This window comes from Adiantum capillus-veneris, chromosome 10 (genome assembly GCF_014529385.1).
Source record: "Adiantum capillus-veneris isolate H3 chromosome 10, ASM1452938v2, whole genome shotgun sequence".
NCBI classification, from domain to species: Eukaryota; Viridiplantae; Streptophyta; class Polypodiopsida; order Polypodiales; family Pteridaceae; genus Adiantum; species Adiantum capillus-veneris.
This window is the reverse complement of record NC_140940.1, coordinates 5,040,682-5,056,708: the sequence shown is the minus strand read 5'-3', so window position 1 is coordinate 5,056,708 and position 16,027 is coordinate 5,040,682. Positions and strand designations below refer to the sequence as shown.

The 16,027-nt window shown below is 42.5% G+C and overlaps 1 protein-coding gene across 1 annotated transcript in view; it reads left to right on the top strand.

The window, feature by feature from the left end:
• The window catches only part of LOC147448389 (uncharacterized), a 79,871-nt gene extending 72,230 nt beyond the window's left edge, over window positions 1-7,641 (top strand). The window contains exon 2 of the transcript XR_015189492.1: window positions 7,472-7,641. The gene's annotated coding sequence lies outside the window, so the exon portion shown is untranslated. The remainder of the gene's footprint in view (window positions 1-7,471) is intronic.
• Window positions 7,642-16,027: the final 8,386 nt, after the last annotated feature.

Sequence of the window (16,027 nt, the reverse complement as noted above, 5' to 3'; positions counted from 1 at the left end):
CAGCGTGGATTGTTGTGGGTGAAAGCAACACAGAGCTTGTCGTTATGGCAGAGAAGAGAGACCAAGTACTTGAAGAGGGATCTTCCTCACATGGCACGGAGAAAGTTCCTTCAACTCTTCAAGAAGAGGACAGGTTGTTTAGAACTCAACTGCGTTGTTGCATGGACATGTTTCAGCAGTTGGCTAACAACCCAAGGATGCAGGAGTTATTGCAGGCTCCGACACAGGGTTTTAAGCCTCCTACACAGGGCATGACTGAGCCGTTGTAGGAAAAGGAGATTTCCAATGCGCAGAGGACTCATGATGCTCGAGGGAAAGCCCATGTGGTTGAGCAACTAGCGGTGTCCAATGATCCAAAGCAGCTTGCTTTAGCTAGACAGGAACCGTTTGTGAATGGTCAAGGGAGTAATGAACATGCTATGCGTCAGACCCTTCCATTACCTAATACTTATCCTTGTTATTTTGGAGGTGGTTCAGTGTTTCAAGCTATGGCTGGACCTTCCACAGATTGTATGCCAGGGAATGTGTTCGGGACAATGCAAACAGGCATGGGTAACCCCATGTATGCGAACATGGCTGTCCAATCAGGTTTTCAGGGTGCCTATGGCCAGTTTCGAGTGCCTGGAACACAATTTGGTATGGCTGGTTTTTCGCAGCCATACATACAAAATGCAGATATGACAGGGAAAACAGTTGATGCGAGTGCTGGAATGAACACTCATGGAGCACCACTATTACAGGCACCTGTTTATGATAATGTGGCTCCTTTGAGTCAGCTTAAGGATTACAAGGAAGGTGGCAGGGAGTGAAGTTTGAAACTTTCAGAGGAACTGAGGATCAATTGAAGGCTTTGACCTTCATACAACAGTTCGATGCAGCTTATGCTGGAGGAAACTTCACGGAATCTTCAAAGATACGCAAGGCTGCCACTTTCTTGAAAGGGAATGCGCTTCAATGGTGGACCGCATTGTTGAACCACGGTCAAGCCCCAACAACGTGGGTCCAATTCAAACAGCTTTTTGCGCCTGCATGGTTGACGAACACTTTTGAAGTGGATGTGATGACAGAATGGCACGAGTTGAATGCTAAACAATGTGCGAATCTCGAAGAGTACAATAAACAGTTTTGGGCCGCACTGTTGCCAGTTACCTCTTACAGGTTTGTGCCATTGTCAGAAAAATTGAGAAGTACTGTTGCGGATTGCCCAAGAAAATCAGGGACTACTGCACAAAGACTAGTGTCATGAATATGTTTCAGTTGATAGAGAATGCAAGAGTGGCCAGCAATCTGTCGAAGGGAGATTCCGATGGATTTAATAGCCACAAGAAAGGGTCCCAAGGCAAACAGTTTTCAGCCAAGGGCAATGTTGCAGCGAAGCCTTCTGAGCCTCCCACAAAGAAGCCCTCCACTGAAGAAGGTGATACATCCAAGAAGCAGTCTAAGTCTTCTTCGGGACGAGGACAAGGACAAGAGGCATTTTTCTGGCAAAACTTTTGAAGAACGGAAAGCTCTTAGGGAGGCCAAGAAATGCTACATTTGTGAACAGGAAGGACATTTTGTGAATGAATGCCCACAGAAGAAGTCACAGGATAAGGAAGACAAGTCAGACCATAAAGGGAAGAAGCCAAAGCCAAGTGCAGGACTTGTTCCAGATTTGGTTGGAGACCAGCCAAACACAGATGCCACAGAGCTGTGCAGAGCTTGGGGAAAAGTTAGAGACCAGACAGTACTGGTTTTCTTTGATCCAGGAGCCCGTGCAAATTTCATATCACCAGAATTGGCATAAAAGTTCGGCATTCGTGCAGAGGAGATGGGTATGACAAGGGAAGCACGTTTGGCATGCCCAGGTCATTCAGAGCCCGTTACTCCCATTTTGGGGAAGCTTCGTCTGCACATTCAGAGTTCTGTCGATGCGGAAGAGTTTCATATTATGCCACTTGAGGGCTGTGATGTGTTACTGGGTATCCCATGGTGTTACAGGTTACATGCTATGGTGGATACTTACAACAAAAATATTACCCTTGTACATAGAGGAAAGACTCATGTCCTTGATGTAAAGCTTAAAGGCGAGTCTGTTCCAGTTGTTTCTACTTTTGCTATTTCATCTGTAATAAAGAATCATCTTTCCGCGTACTTGATCTTTGCAAAAGAAGTACCTCAAGTTGTATCTAATTTGTCTACCTTAGATAAAGACAGGTCAACTTTTTTTAGTGGTTTCAGTGATTGTTTTTCGGACTCTTTGCCAGGGGAGTTACCTCCTGAGAGACCTGAGGATCATACCATAGATCTTGTGCCAGGTTCTAGTCCACCCGAATAGACCACCATACAGGGTTAGTGCAGCCCAGCAGAAAGAGATTATGAGTCAGGTCAACAAGCTTTTAGAGAAGGGGCTGATTCAGCCCAGTTCATCCCCTTTTTGTTCGCCTATACTCTTAGTGCAGAAGAAGGATGGTTCATGGCGCATGTGCATTGACTATCGCGCCTTGAATAAGAATACCATCAAGAACAGGTTCCCCATACCGAGGATAGATGACATTCTTGATCGGCTTGAGGGAGCGTCATTGTTTACAAGAATAGACCTAAAGAGTGGCTACCATCAGATACGCATTAGGCCAGAAGATGTCCATAAGACTGCGTTCAGGACAACATTTGGTCTCTATGAGTTTCTTGTCATGCCATTTGGTCTCACAAATGCTTTTGCCACGTTTAATAGAATGATGGACACAATTTTTAGACCACATAGAAACTTCGTGGGTACCTTCTTTGATGACATGATTGTCTATTCGAAGTCTGAAGAGCAGCATAGGGATCACTTGACTGCAGTTTTCAATGAGTTACGAAAGAACAGGCTACTCATTAATGCGAAGAAGAGTGAATTCTTTTTGCAAGAGACCATTAAAAGAGTCAAGACTTTGAAATTCTTGTAAGAGTAAGGTTTTTGGATCGGGTAGTAAGTTTTTGAGTCAGCTGGAAGGAAAAAATACCTCAAAGTACCTTATGTCACGTGACACATCCCAACCCTATGTGTCCGTGGACAAGCTACACCAAAGCAGGGTTCAGTCAGTTCAGTCAAGTATAGATTAGCAGTGATCTGGCACTTTTGTGAGTCTATTAGTAGACCGTGCATGCCCATTCACTTAGCATAGATGCATATCCTCCGGTTGCACACAGCATGATCATCGGAATTCCCATCAGAATCCATTAGCATCAGTTAGGGGAATTTTCCAGTGCATTTAGCCTATTTTCCTATTTATTGGTATTTTTAAGTGACTTTCCAACAAAAGTAGGTAGGGCAATTTTGCTCAGTTAATATATAAGCAAACCCAAGTTAGCACTTTCTGGCAGAAGAGTCAGCAGGAGCTTCCCGCTCAACAGGCAACTTCTTAGCAGTACCCCCTCAACATCCGATCCATCGCCATACCTCTCCCATCTCCTTGGCGTTTTTCCAGGACCAGCCATCGCCCTGCATGTCCTCCATTGCCTGGCGTTTCTAACCATCAGTAGCAGACCAGCCATAGCGATTCTAACCTCAGCAAACCACAGCCAACCCTGGCGTTTTTACTAACGCTAGACAACCTGCAAGTTCAGCGTTTTCTTCAGCAAAATTACTAACGCTAGTATCTGCTGCCTATTGCTGCCATTTTTAGCAAGGAAAAACACATGCTGTCCCAGCGTTTTTCAGCATACAACATTGACCTAAAACGCAGCCTGACAAGTGCAGATCTGCAGCGTTTCTATCACCAGCATGACCCCGAATGAACCATTCATTTTCAGCCATTAAAATAGCAAGAAAAACAGTCATTTTCAGGCTCGAAACAGCCACCGAATTCAGCTTATGGAAGATCACAGTTTTCAGCCCCACGAAGTCGCCGTCGTCATCACCGTCGTCGTCATAGGCATAGTCCAAGTTGCATCAGTCCATTGCATTCGCATTGTACACCTTTGTGCAATCAAAGTTAGACCAGTCTCGTCGGCGAGAGTGGGGCCTTCGGAGGAGGGTTTTACAAACTCTCGGGTGTCGTATCTCTTCTCTCCCCTTCTCTCAGTCTCATTCACTTGCACGCACAATATCCACTCACTTTGTTCGTGGCCATAGCACTCTCCATAAGACGGAAAGCTCTCTCTTTCCTTAAGAACTAAAAGGAACCTTGAGCAATAAAGATCACTAATCTTGAGAAAAATACAACATTCATTCCGCTGCACCTAACATTGGTATCAGAGCTTTGGAAGTGTTCTGCTTTACTCAAGGAAAGAACCACAAGAACCACAAAGCTTTTTTTGCTTGTTGCGATCGCACGAACCCAAGTTTAGTTGGGCGTGGCGATTCCTAATCGTGTTTTGTTGAAGAGTGACAGGAATCCCAAGAAAGAAGGGCTTGTCCAGCCTCCCCTTGTGTCTCTTTTCACTCATTGAGAGCGGACCGTGCACTTAGCGGCCGGCCAATCGACGTGAGGTGGGAAAAAGCAACCTTGGTGTGAGCGCAAGGATGCCAAGGGGTGTGCCTGCAGAAAAGGGTAGAACTCGGGTGAAGAGAAGATCCTTCTCCAACGCGATTTGCAAGCGAAAGAAATCCTCAAGAACCTCAAGATCCTCAAGAACCCAAGCACTCAAGAACCTCAAGACCCTCAAGAACCCAAGCACTCAAGAACCTCAAGAACCTCAAGACCCTCAAGAACCAAGTTCCTCGTGAACTTAAGAACCAAAGATCCTAGTGCATGGTCGTCACCCAAAGCGGCATGATACTTCACATTCAGGTGATGAGCATGAGAGAGGCGACGAAGGATTCTCCCCACCAGGAGATTTTTCCAACCCTCCCACTTCGCCATCTACGCCACGAGTTGTCCTCACTCCTATGGAGATGATGGTTAAGTCGATGTTGGACATGATGGCAGAACAACAAGAAACGAATCAAGTTGCATTGGCACAACTCGCCAGCAAAGCAGAAGAACGAGCAGCAAAGGACCGTGCATAAGAAGCCAAGGAACGCGAGCGCGATGAAAGAATAGCCACACTTGCTGCAAAACAAAAAGAAAATCGACTTACTCAGGAATGTGAGCGCATTGCTCTTCTCGCAAAACAAGAAGAACATCGACTTGCTCTCGAACGCGAGCGCGTTGAACGAAAAGAACGCAAAGTAGAAAGGGACGCCGAGCGAGAAGCTCAAAGGGAGATTCGTAATCAAGAATTTATTTCCCAATTCCTAGCCTCGAAGACCGAACCACCCAAAGATCGTGGGAGTTCGTCAAGTGGCGCAAGCCACGATGCGGATTCACACAATCTAGTCACAGAGAAGTTGACTTTCAGTAAGTATGACGGTAAGATGGATGCTACTGTTATTCATTCTTGGTTGCATCAATTTAATGCTTATTTTGCGACAACTAAGAAAATAGGCAATAGCAAAGTTTTGACGGCTGCTATGTACCTTGCCGGTGATGCCATAAATTGGTACCAGGCATGGCAAGAGGCACAACTAGCCGTGCACCTAGAGGCAGCGCCTCTCTCTTTTAGTTGGGCTGATTTCCAAGACAAGCTCAAGACACAGTTTATGCCACCTCAGTATCTTGTACGACTGAAGGACGATTGACGAGCTCTCAAGAAAAATGGTATGCCGGTTATGTCTTTCTCTGTTCGGGTTTTGCAGCTCGGTACTCAATTACGCAAATCGGATGCGAAGCGCAAGGAGGCATTTCTTTACGGATTGGACGAGTATATCAAGTATGATGTCGAGGTACTCGATCCAGTCGATCTCAACAAAGCGGTAGCCATTGCTCTCGCCCACGAGATGAAGCACAACAAAGGAAAGCCTAAGGAGAACAAGACTTCCACAAGTACCTCCCAGACTTCTCAGAACCCTCAGAACGGTAAGAATGGTAAGAATGATAACTCTTCTAACCAATCTTCCAACAGTATCTCATCAAATAATTCTTCCAATGAATCTAAGGGAAAGGCTAACACAACTGCTAAACCTAAGATTACTCTAGATGAAAAGGTAGCACAAGGAATTGTAGGAGGTTACATCACGTCGGAAGAACAAAGCACTTATTCTAAAGAAGGTCGTTGTTTTCATTGTCACATTAAGGGTCACATAAAACGAACATGTCATAAGCTTGAATTGAATGAATCTAAAGAACGCACCCACTACATCTGTCAATGCAATGAATGATAACACGGGTGTGCCCAAAGTTTCTCAGGACCCTCCCATTTATGATTCTCTCATTAAATGTTATGGTCGTACGTCGGGGCATCGTTTTGTCATATTGGTTGACCCAGGTAGTATGCATGATGTGATCAGTTCCTCCCTTGTTGAGAGAGCCCGCCTCGAAGTTAGTCCGAGATCTCCTATTGAGGTCTCTGGCTTTCGTCCTGGTATGGACGCTCTCATCACGAAGGAGTGCCTTGATGTGTTGTTTGCAATTCAACAGACTGCCTTCACTAGACGATTTGTTGTTTCTCCTCTCTCAGGATGTGATATGATTTTAGGCATGAAATGGTTTCGTGAAATAAACCCTCTCGTTGATTGGGAGACTAACACTTAAACTCTCAATGCAAAAAGTGATTCTCCTACTGTTTTTCATAGAGTGGACACTTCTCCTTCTCCATCTCTCATTGCTAATATGCAGGACAAGTTTGAAAGGATTCGAGATAAGGAGACTCTTTCAGTCTCTTTTTCTCCACAGCATGACGCACAGAACTTGCATGATTATGAGAAGCACGATGATTTGAAGGATAATGATTTGCATGATAATTTGGATGAAAAAGACAAGCATGATGAATTGCATGAAGTTGATGTGATTGTTCACAAGGATGCTGTGTTAGTTGATGCTTTTTCTAGCGAAGCTAACCTCGTTGTAGAATTGATCAATCACCAAGAATCGATCTTGGCTTTCGAGTCGAGGTCCACAGATCCCCCACAAGACGATTCGATAGATCCCGAAGAAGCGATCTTGGCTCTCGAGCCTTGGTCCAAAGAACCATCATCACAGGAAGTATTATGTGTTCGCATGATTGATACGCACGCATTGTTTGAGTGTTCATTCGTGAAGCTTTCCTGTATTTTAGTCAGCATCGTTATGTGATCCCTTTTCCTAGGCATGACATATTGTATGTTGAGCACGTTTCTCTCATGGATGAGCACGAATGTATGCGGATTGTTCATGAAAAGTTGAAAAGTTTGTATGTCAGGAAGTCACATTCCATGTCTCTTACTTGGCCTGACACAGTTTCCGAACGAGCACATGATTGTATGAGCACCAAGCGTGGGCATTTTCATTGTGATTTGCCATAGTTTATTGATTTCGATCAAACAGAAAAGATTCGACCTCATTGTTTGCATGTGTTTGGTGAACGGGTTGTCACTCCGTCTCTATGTTCATCTACATTGCATACACAGTCTTTAGAGAAGACAATATTTTTTTCCTTCACTTTACATGGAATGGGTATGTTCATGGTTTTGTGTTGGAGATGGTTTCAGGAATTTTCAGCCATGGAGATTCTTGAAGACGAAAGAAGCAGATCTCTAGACGAAGTTGACGCAAGAAAGGAGATTCAAACGACTTTGTGTCACTTTCGGCACAGCCCAAAGAAGCAAGCTTTGCATACCTTTATGAAGTTCAAGTACCGCTCGACTCACACAGCAGAGTAGGCCGGGGAAGAGTCCCTTCCAGGATTCCGGATGATTTTGGCGATCTCCCTCGACGCCATACAGTTCGGTACCAATATCTCACTTTGAAAAGGAGGGGATGTCACGTGACACATCCCAACCCTATGTGTCCGTGGACAAGCTACACCACAGCAGGGTTGAGTCAGTCCAGTCAGTTTAGATTAGCAGTGATCTGGCACTTTTGTGAGTCTATTCGTAGACCGTGCATGCCCAGTCACTTAGCATAGATGCATATCCTCCGGTTGCACACAGCATGATCATCGGAATTCACATCAGAATCCATTAGCATCAGTTAGGGGAATTTTTCAGTCCATTTAGTCTATTTTCCTATTTATTGGTATTTTCACTTATTATTTTTAAGTGACTTTCCAACAAAAGTAGGTAGGGCAATTTTGCTAACTTAATATATAAGCAAACCCAAGTTAGCACTTTTTGGCAGAAGAGTCAGTAGGAGCTTCCCGCTCAGCAGGCAACTTCTCAGCAGTACCCCCCTCAACATCCGATCCATCGCCATACCTCTCCCATCCCCTTGGCGTTTTTCCAGGACCAGCCATCGCCTTGCATGTCCTCCATTGCCTAGCGTTTCTAACCATCAGTAGCAGACCAGCCATAGCGATTCTAACCTCAGCAAACCACATGCAGCCCTGGCGTTTTTACTAACTCTAGACAACCTGCATGTTCAGCGTTTTCTTCAGCAAAATTCAGCAATTACTAACGCTAGTATCTGCTGCCTATTGCTGCCATTTTTATCAAGGAAAAACACATGCTGTCCCAGCGTTTTTCAGCATACAACATTGACCTAAAACGCAGCCTGACAAGTGCAGATCTGCAGCGTTTCCATCACCAGCATGACCCCGAATGAACCAGTCATTTTCAGCCTCGAAACAGCCACCGAATTCAGCCCATAGAAGATCACAGTTTTCAGCCCGACGAAGTCGCCGTCATCATCACCGTCGTCGTCATCGGCATAGTCCAAGTTGCATCAGTCCATTGCATTCGCATTGTACACCTTTATGCAATCAAAGTTAGACCACTCTCGCCGATGAGAGTGGGGCCTTCGGAGGAGGGTTTTACAAACTCTCGGGTGTCGTATCTCTTCTCTCTCCTTCTCTCAGTCTCATTCACTTGCACGCACAATATCCACTCACTTTGTTCGTGGCCATAGCACTCTCCATAAGACGGAAAGCTCTCTCTTTCCTTAAGAACTAAAAGGAACCTTGAGCAATAAAGATCACTAATCTTGAGAAAAATACAACATTCATTCCGCTGCACCTAACAACTTAGGTAAGAGAAATTGGGATTTTCTCCCACAGAGTGTTAGGATCAAATTTTTTTGACCTATTTTGGTTCCACACTCTAGAGTGAGACGTGTAGAGCATTACTAGATGTGGAGATCATTGAAGTTGTGCATGAAGTCTTGTAACTGGCTAAAGTCGTGTGCATATCATTTGTTAGTTTGTCTTAACTCCATATGTGTTCAAGTTTTTATTAAGCCTTGCAAAGGAAGGGAGACTGGTGCTCGAGAAGAGTTGGAGTAAGGGAGAAGTTCCAAAGGATCTAAAGAACTCCAGGTAACAAAAAATTTTGAAATAACTAAATTGTTCATGTTCTTGAGATCAAGAGCTTGGTATCGGTCAGGTGTTAAGAGCGCCGAGACACCAAGTAAGCAGTGGATCTACAGAAGAGAGTGTCATTCAAGCAAGCCTATAATCCTTAGCAACTGCGCAAGAAGAAGTGGTCTTTGACACTTCTTGTGAGCCAGTCTTGACTTTTTTTATGACTGAGAAAACATTGAAAATGAGCTACTATAGTGAGAGAAATGGGGAGGGTACATCACGAAAACCAAGAAATTCAACCGACCATACATCTATACCACCACTACACTAATGGTAAGAAAAATCTATGTAGACATCCATCATAAATGCTATGTTTGAAATCATGAGTTCCGAGAGCAAGTGCAACCAACCCAAAAGGAATGCAAAACCAATTTTCATAAACAAGATTGGTGATTATTGAGCAGGAGAGAGAAATGGATACCACACTGCCCATGAGCATCATGGAGTTGCAATCTTGGATAAGGGCAAGGAGGGTTTCCATTGCTACGAAATTGATTGGGAGAAATGTGAAAAACCTATCCTTAGAAGAGCTTGGATGAAACTGCAGCTACCTGATGGCTATATTGCAAAACCTATCGATATTTTGGAATAAGTGGTGATGACTGTTTGTGGAATCGAGTGTGAACATACGTTTTCTATAGTAGATTTTGGTACTGACAATAACTATGATGTTATTGTAGGAAGGCCGTTCATGCGCTAGTTAAAGATGGTTAAGGATTGGGGTTATGATTATATCTGCTTGCGCCACATAGAGACCACTACACACATCAACTTAAGTGATCACAACTACAGAGATATGTGAAGAACACATGTGGAGGATTTTGACTCTGCAACTGCTACAGAGTTTGAAGTACTTGCATGGTTAAACTCTTAAGCTCACCTGTGGATTCAGACTCTGTGACAATTGTGTCAAGAACGGAGGAAAGCGGGTGAGACCTTTTGAAGATCCAAACTACATACATGAGCCTTTCCTTGAAAAAAGAATGAAGCGCTTGGAGTGGACTCAAATTTGGGCCACCTTAGACGTGTGTGTCAATGAGATCTCACCTACCAAGTTTTGTGATGAAAATGGCTTGGACTTAGTTTTCTTCTGCATGACTAGAGTGAATCCATACATTAATCACCGAGAAACAATCAAGGGTGGTGAAGTGAAACAAGAATTAGAGACTGAAGTACTTTGTTTGCGTATCTGGGATGAGATTTCTATTATAGATCTTACCATGGAAATTGATTCAAGCCAAATCTTGGAGCAATATAGGGAATCAAGTGATAAACGTTACTATGACACCCTTGATGCTCAAAGATATGAAGAACTTAGTGCAGATAATGAGAAATCAGAAGGTCATGAAAGGGATCTGGAAACAAAATTGGAGAAGTTCTTTGATTTCTCAAATCAGAAACCTAGAAGACAACAACATTATAGGAATAAACACGCAAAAAAGGGGATGAGAAACAATTCTATGTTATTTATCGAAGGGAAACAGCTGTACTTGAGACTAGTGGGAGCCTTTGACTGCATAAAAGACAAAGTAACCGGAAAGTTGACAATCCCTTCTCAGCCAAACAAATTGAAACCAAGAAAAAGACAACCGATGAAATCTCCAAAAGACGCATCAAAGACAGTGGATGCTTCTAGTGAACCTAAATGGACAAAGGTTGAGCAAAAAAAAGAAGTATAGTGAACTGAAACAAACATTGAAAGAGGTTTGGACAACAAAAATGGAAAGTGACAATGAAAATGGGGGAGTTAGGAAATGACAAAATAAGTGTACCCTTCCATTACAAGAAGTACACTATCCAAAACCACAAAATCATCATTGAATAGCCAATGAGAGAGAAGGCTGAACCAGTAAAATCTTATGATGGACCTGAGGATGCTAAAAGGGTAGATCTGGCAGAATTGGGAGAAGAGCCTAAACATGCTTACATTGCTACATATCTATCACCAACGATGAAGAGTTGTTGATTCAAACACTCAAGGAGTGTAAGCATGTGTTCGCCTGATCTTATAAGGACTTGAGGGTGGTCGATCCTCCCATGTGTCAACATACAATTCCATTGAATCCCAATGCTAAGCCAAGCAAACAATGCCCTTACACTTATAATGAGACATTTGTAAAGAAAATCAAAGAGGAAATCAATAAGCTAAAGGAAGCTGAATTTTGAAATTTTGCACACGGATTGGGTATCCTCAATAATAATGGTACCTAAGAAGAATGGCAAGTCGAGAGTGTGTATCAATCTCAAAAAAGTGAATGCAGCTACTATCCGCGATTTTTATCATCTTTCTATTAGTGATCATGTCTTGGAAAGAGTAGCGGGGAAGCGCACATATAGCTTTTTGGATGGATTTTGAGGTTATAATCAATTGGCGATTAAACCGAAAGATCAACACAAAACAACCTTTGCAACTGAATGTGCCATTTTTGCTTATCAGGTGATGCCTTTTGGACTGACAAATGCATCGGCCATCTTTCAAAGACTCATGGCTCATGCTTTCAGAGAATACTTGCGTATACGTTTAGAAATCTATATGGATGATTTATGTGTGCATCAATGCTTCGAGAAGACCGTATAGAGCATCTAAAATAAGTGTTTGGAAAATGCCGCACCTATCGGATATGCCTGAATCTAGAAAAACGTGTTTTGATGGTTAGACAAGGCAAGATCTTGGGTCATATTGTGTCTGTCAATGAAATATCCACGGATATGAAAAAAATCAAGGTGATTGTGGACATGCCACGTTCGAAAACAGTGAAAGAAGTCCAATCATTCATGGGACATTGTGGATACTACAAAAAATTATCTACATGTATACAATCATTTTTGAACCGTTGTATGGATTGATTGTAACCTTTGACTGGACAAAAGATTGTGAGGAATCATTTCAAAAGTTGAAGCAAGCATTGGTATCATCACTAATCCTCCTCAAAGCACCAGATTGGAGAAAAATCTTTCATGTTCATGTAAATGCCCCTACTTTTGCTATTGAATGTGTCCTGGCACAACTTGGTGAAGTATGCTATGCCAAACGTCAATTGAACATTGTTGAACAGAATTACATAACTATTGAAAGAGAAGGATTGAGAATGGTTTATGATGTGAAGAAATTTCGGCATTATCTCCTAGCCAACCAAATCATCTTCTTTGTGGATCACCAAGCACTATTGTATTTGGCCAACAAGCCATGCAACACGAGCAAAACAATACAAACTACTACAGCTATTGGATCTATTGATGGCGTTGAAGCTACAGCTGTCAGACATCTGCTTCCTTGAGTACAAGTCATGGAGGCACAACCACCTATCATTAGGGACACCTTAAAAACAAATCAAATGTGGATATCTAAAGGGCTAGGTTCTCAAGTAAAGCCAAATTCAACCAAAGGTCAGGCTATACGACAGATTTGGATACCTAAAGGAACCCCAGTGGGTTCAAGGAAACTTTGTTTGGATCGCAAAAGCTCAACAACCATTTCCAAAACAATGACAACAATCTACTTCCGTAACCATTGCAATTCAAGTTGTCAAGTGGACTACACTTCTAAAGCCACAAATATTCCAAGACTCAACAAAGTGGATACCAAGTCCTAAAAACATGCTGCAATCAAACAAAAAAAGTGAATTTCAAAGCAACGACGATTGCCAAAAGAAATATCCAACTCAAATTTGCAACTACCACCTTCTACAACCACTATCAAGGTATGGCGGCCTATTGCTCAATCACAATTTTAGCCATCAAACATACACAACCCTTCGATAATTTGCTAATGAGCTATTGAGCTACAACGGTTACTACATGGTAAGCACTCATTAACAAACCCATAGGTGAACCTCACCATTGAATGTCCTTAAGAAATCTGCTTAAGGCCCGCCTCTTGCACATCATTACTTTTTCCATGCATCGACTTAGTATAGGGCCCCTTAAATGGCCTTGCATAAGGCAGCGCTTTATGGCCCATGCACATTACAACATAGGTGGCACAATGTCGTCCAGGAGTACTTCGACTAGGAGGGGGGGAGGCATTCTGATTTGCATTTCGAATGCAAATATTGAAATCAGAAAGATAAGGGCATTGTTTTCTTCACTTTTGTGTTATAATTTGCGTTGGATTTCTCGTTTTTCCCACAATTGTTGATTTTCTGCCTTGAAAGACGAAGAGTTTAAAGAGCAAGGGGCAAACATTAAAAATGAGCCCTTAGGTGTATGTAGATATGCAGATAATAAGGTTTTTTGCTGAAAATAATAAATAGTGGAGCAATCCGTCGAAAAGTGACAAATAAGGACTTATCTTTGAAAGTCGACTTTTTCAAGTATCTAGCTATTTTTTAGATAATTTAAGGTCAAGTTTGCTAATTTTCTTTATTTATTATTATTTTTTACCGATTTACTAAGCAATAAATGACGACAAAAGCAAAAAAGTTACCAAAAAAACTAGATATAAGTACATGGACTCCAGGCAGAAACATAATTTTCAAAATTTAATTCGGGGTAATAACGAGCAAGTTATGACCAAACTCAAATAAGTTATGGAAATGCTTTCAAGCTAAAAAAAGCTTAATTGGGCAAAACGGAAGGATTGGGGTCATAAAGTGTCCGATTCTAGAAATTCTTGACACGGTGGTTATCAAATACATAAGATAGGACTAACTGTGAGGTGGGGACAAAATCTGATTCGGGAGCCCAGGGTATGTATAGACTAGTCTAGCCCCACCTGAACTCTCATTTCTAGTTGTGAATTTGAGAGAGAGAGAGAGAGAGCTACTTTGGAGCTTATTTTTTTGCGATTCCCACACCTTGCACGCTTTAAGCTTCGACCCTTGACATGAGAGGTATGTTCTCTGCTTAGTACACTACCTTTTAACGCCAATGCATGTCATAATTAGTAGGGGGAAAGTCCGGTTAGACCTAGGCCGGCTCGCACACGAAAATGATGCCTATACCAAGTCTTGGCATGATGATCAAAATCAAGGAAAGGGTCTCTTTTTGGCTTACTAACACACCTCTAACATCCAAATTCAATTTTGAGCTACTGAAAAACCCCTGCTCTACAAAAAATCACATTTTTTCCCAGCTGACATCAAAGCAATGAACTTTTATGAAGAAACTTCCATAAAGGGATGATCAAGAGGGTTTTACAATAGAAATACTTTTGTAACCGGAGAAACCGTCATCTCGATGTAAATCAGTAATGGGATGATATAATGGGAAAAGAACTTGCATAGGGCTTCTAACGACCATTCCAAATCAGTTGGCAATGATGCATTGTATCACACGAGGGCAAAGGACCAATTGTTAAATTCAAAGAATCCCTTCTGAGGACATAGTGGTCCTATGGTCTACCTGACTACGGGATAAATGATGTGGTGCCTTGAAAATGTTTAAAACAAGTGTATAAATGTGTAGAATGAATGCATGATTGAAAAAGTTTATATTTGTGCTAGATAGGAAAAAAATAGCATTTTTCTCTCTCAGCCTTGCATCACTTAGTAGTTGGAACTGTGAACCAAAAACCCATGTCCACCTTAGAGTAAAAACAAGTCTTGAGAGGAGATCCTCTACTTGGGAAGTCTCCAAGTAGAGGATATGGAGAAGTCCGAGTCTAAGGGCAACAAGAAGAAGTGGAATTGCAAGAAGAGACTGGAAGAGATCCTAGAATTCACATTAATCAGTCCGAGGCAAAGAGCAGCAAGAAGAAGCGGAGTTGCAAGAAGAGACTGGAACAGATCCCAGAGTTCACAATAATCAAGGACTCTCTAAAAGAAGCCTCCACCTATATAGAGAAGGAAGGACTTGAGCTTGAAGGAGCAAAGGTGTACGAAGCTATCTACAAGGATGGAGATAACAACATGGTCATGCTTCCCATGATTTGTTTGGAAGCTTACAACTTGGCAAGGAAGGTGTCCATTGAGGAGGCATTAGAAATACTGATCTGCTCAACTATTTTCAGCTACCACCATGTGGAATTGATATCCAGAGAGCCCATGAGCTCTGTCCTAGCATCACAGAGGAGGGTACAACGAACATATCCACCCTTGATAATGACAAAGTCTATGTTAAAATTACATCAGAGCTGATTGTAGAAGCCTTAAGTCTATCACAGACAGAGGAGCACTGTAAGGTGCAACGGAAGTGAATGTTAAAACTTTGCTCAAGATGAGTGTTTGAACTGTGCTCAAGGGGTTCCTTTTACTTATGGAAGGGAGAGCCTTCTGTTCCTTTAGTGAGAGAGTGCAATATGATCCCAAACAAAGTGGGTAAACACTATGCATGAAGGTACTGAGACTGAGAGATAGAGAGAGAAGAATATGACACCAGAAAAGTTGTCAAACCCTCCTACGAAGGCCCCTCTTTCGATGGCGAGACAATACTATGCTATTGATTACACAAATCTGATACAAGGTGCTGATGCAAGTTCTTGATGCAATGATGCAATGAGGATCTAGGTTGATGACGATGACGGCGACAATGCTATGATTGCTGACTGAAAATCGCTGCTTTTTTGGCTTGAGTTTCACTGCTGAAAACTCTGGTTTTGCAGGTGCAAAACGCTGGTACAGCAGGGCTTAAAAACGCTGGGTTGCTATGCTGAAAAACGCCAGCAGATCAGGCTTGAAAACGCTGGCAGATCTGAGGTCTAAATCTGAAATTGAATGGTTGTCGTAGTGGCTGAAAACTGTTCGTTGTAAAACCGGCTACGGCAAACTTTCGATGCAAGGATTTGCTGCGGATTCGGACGGTTCGTAGAGGC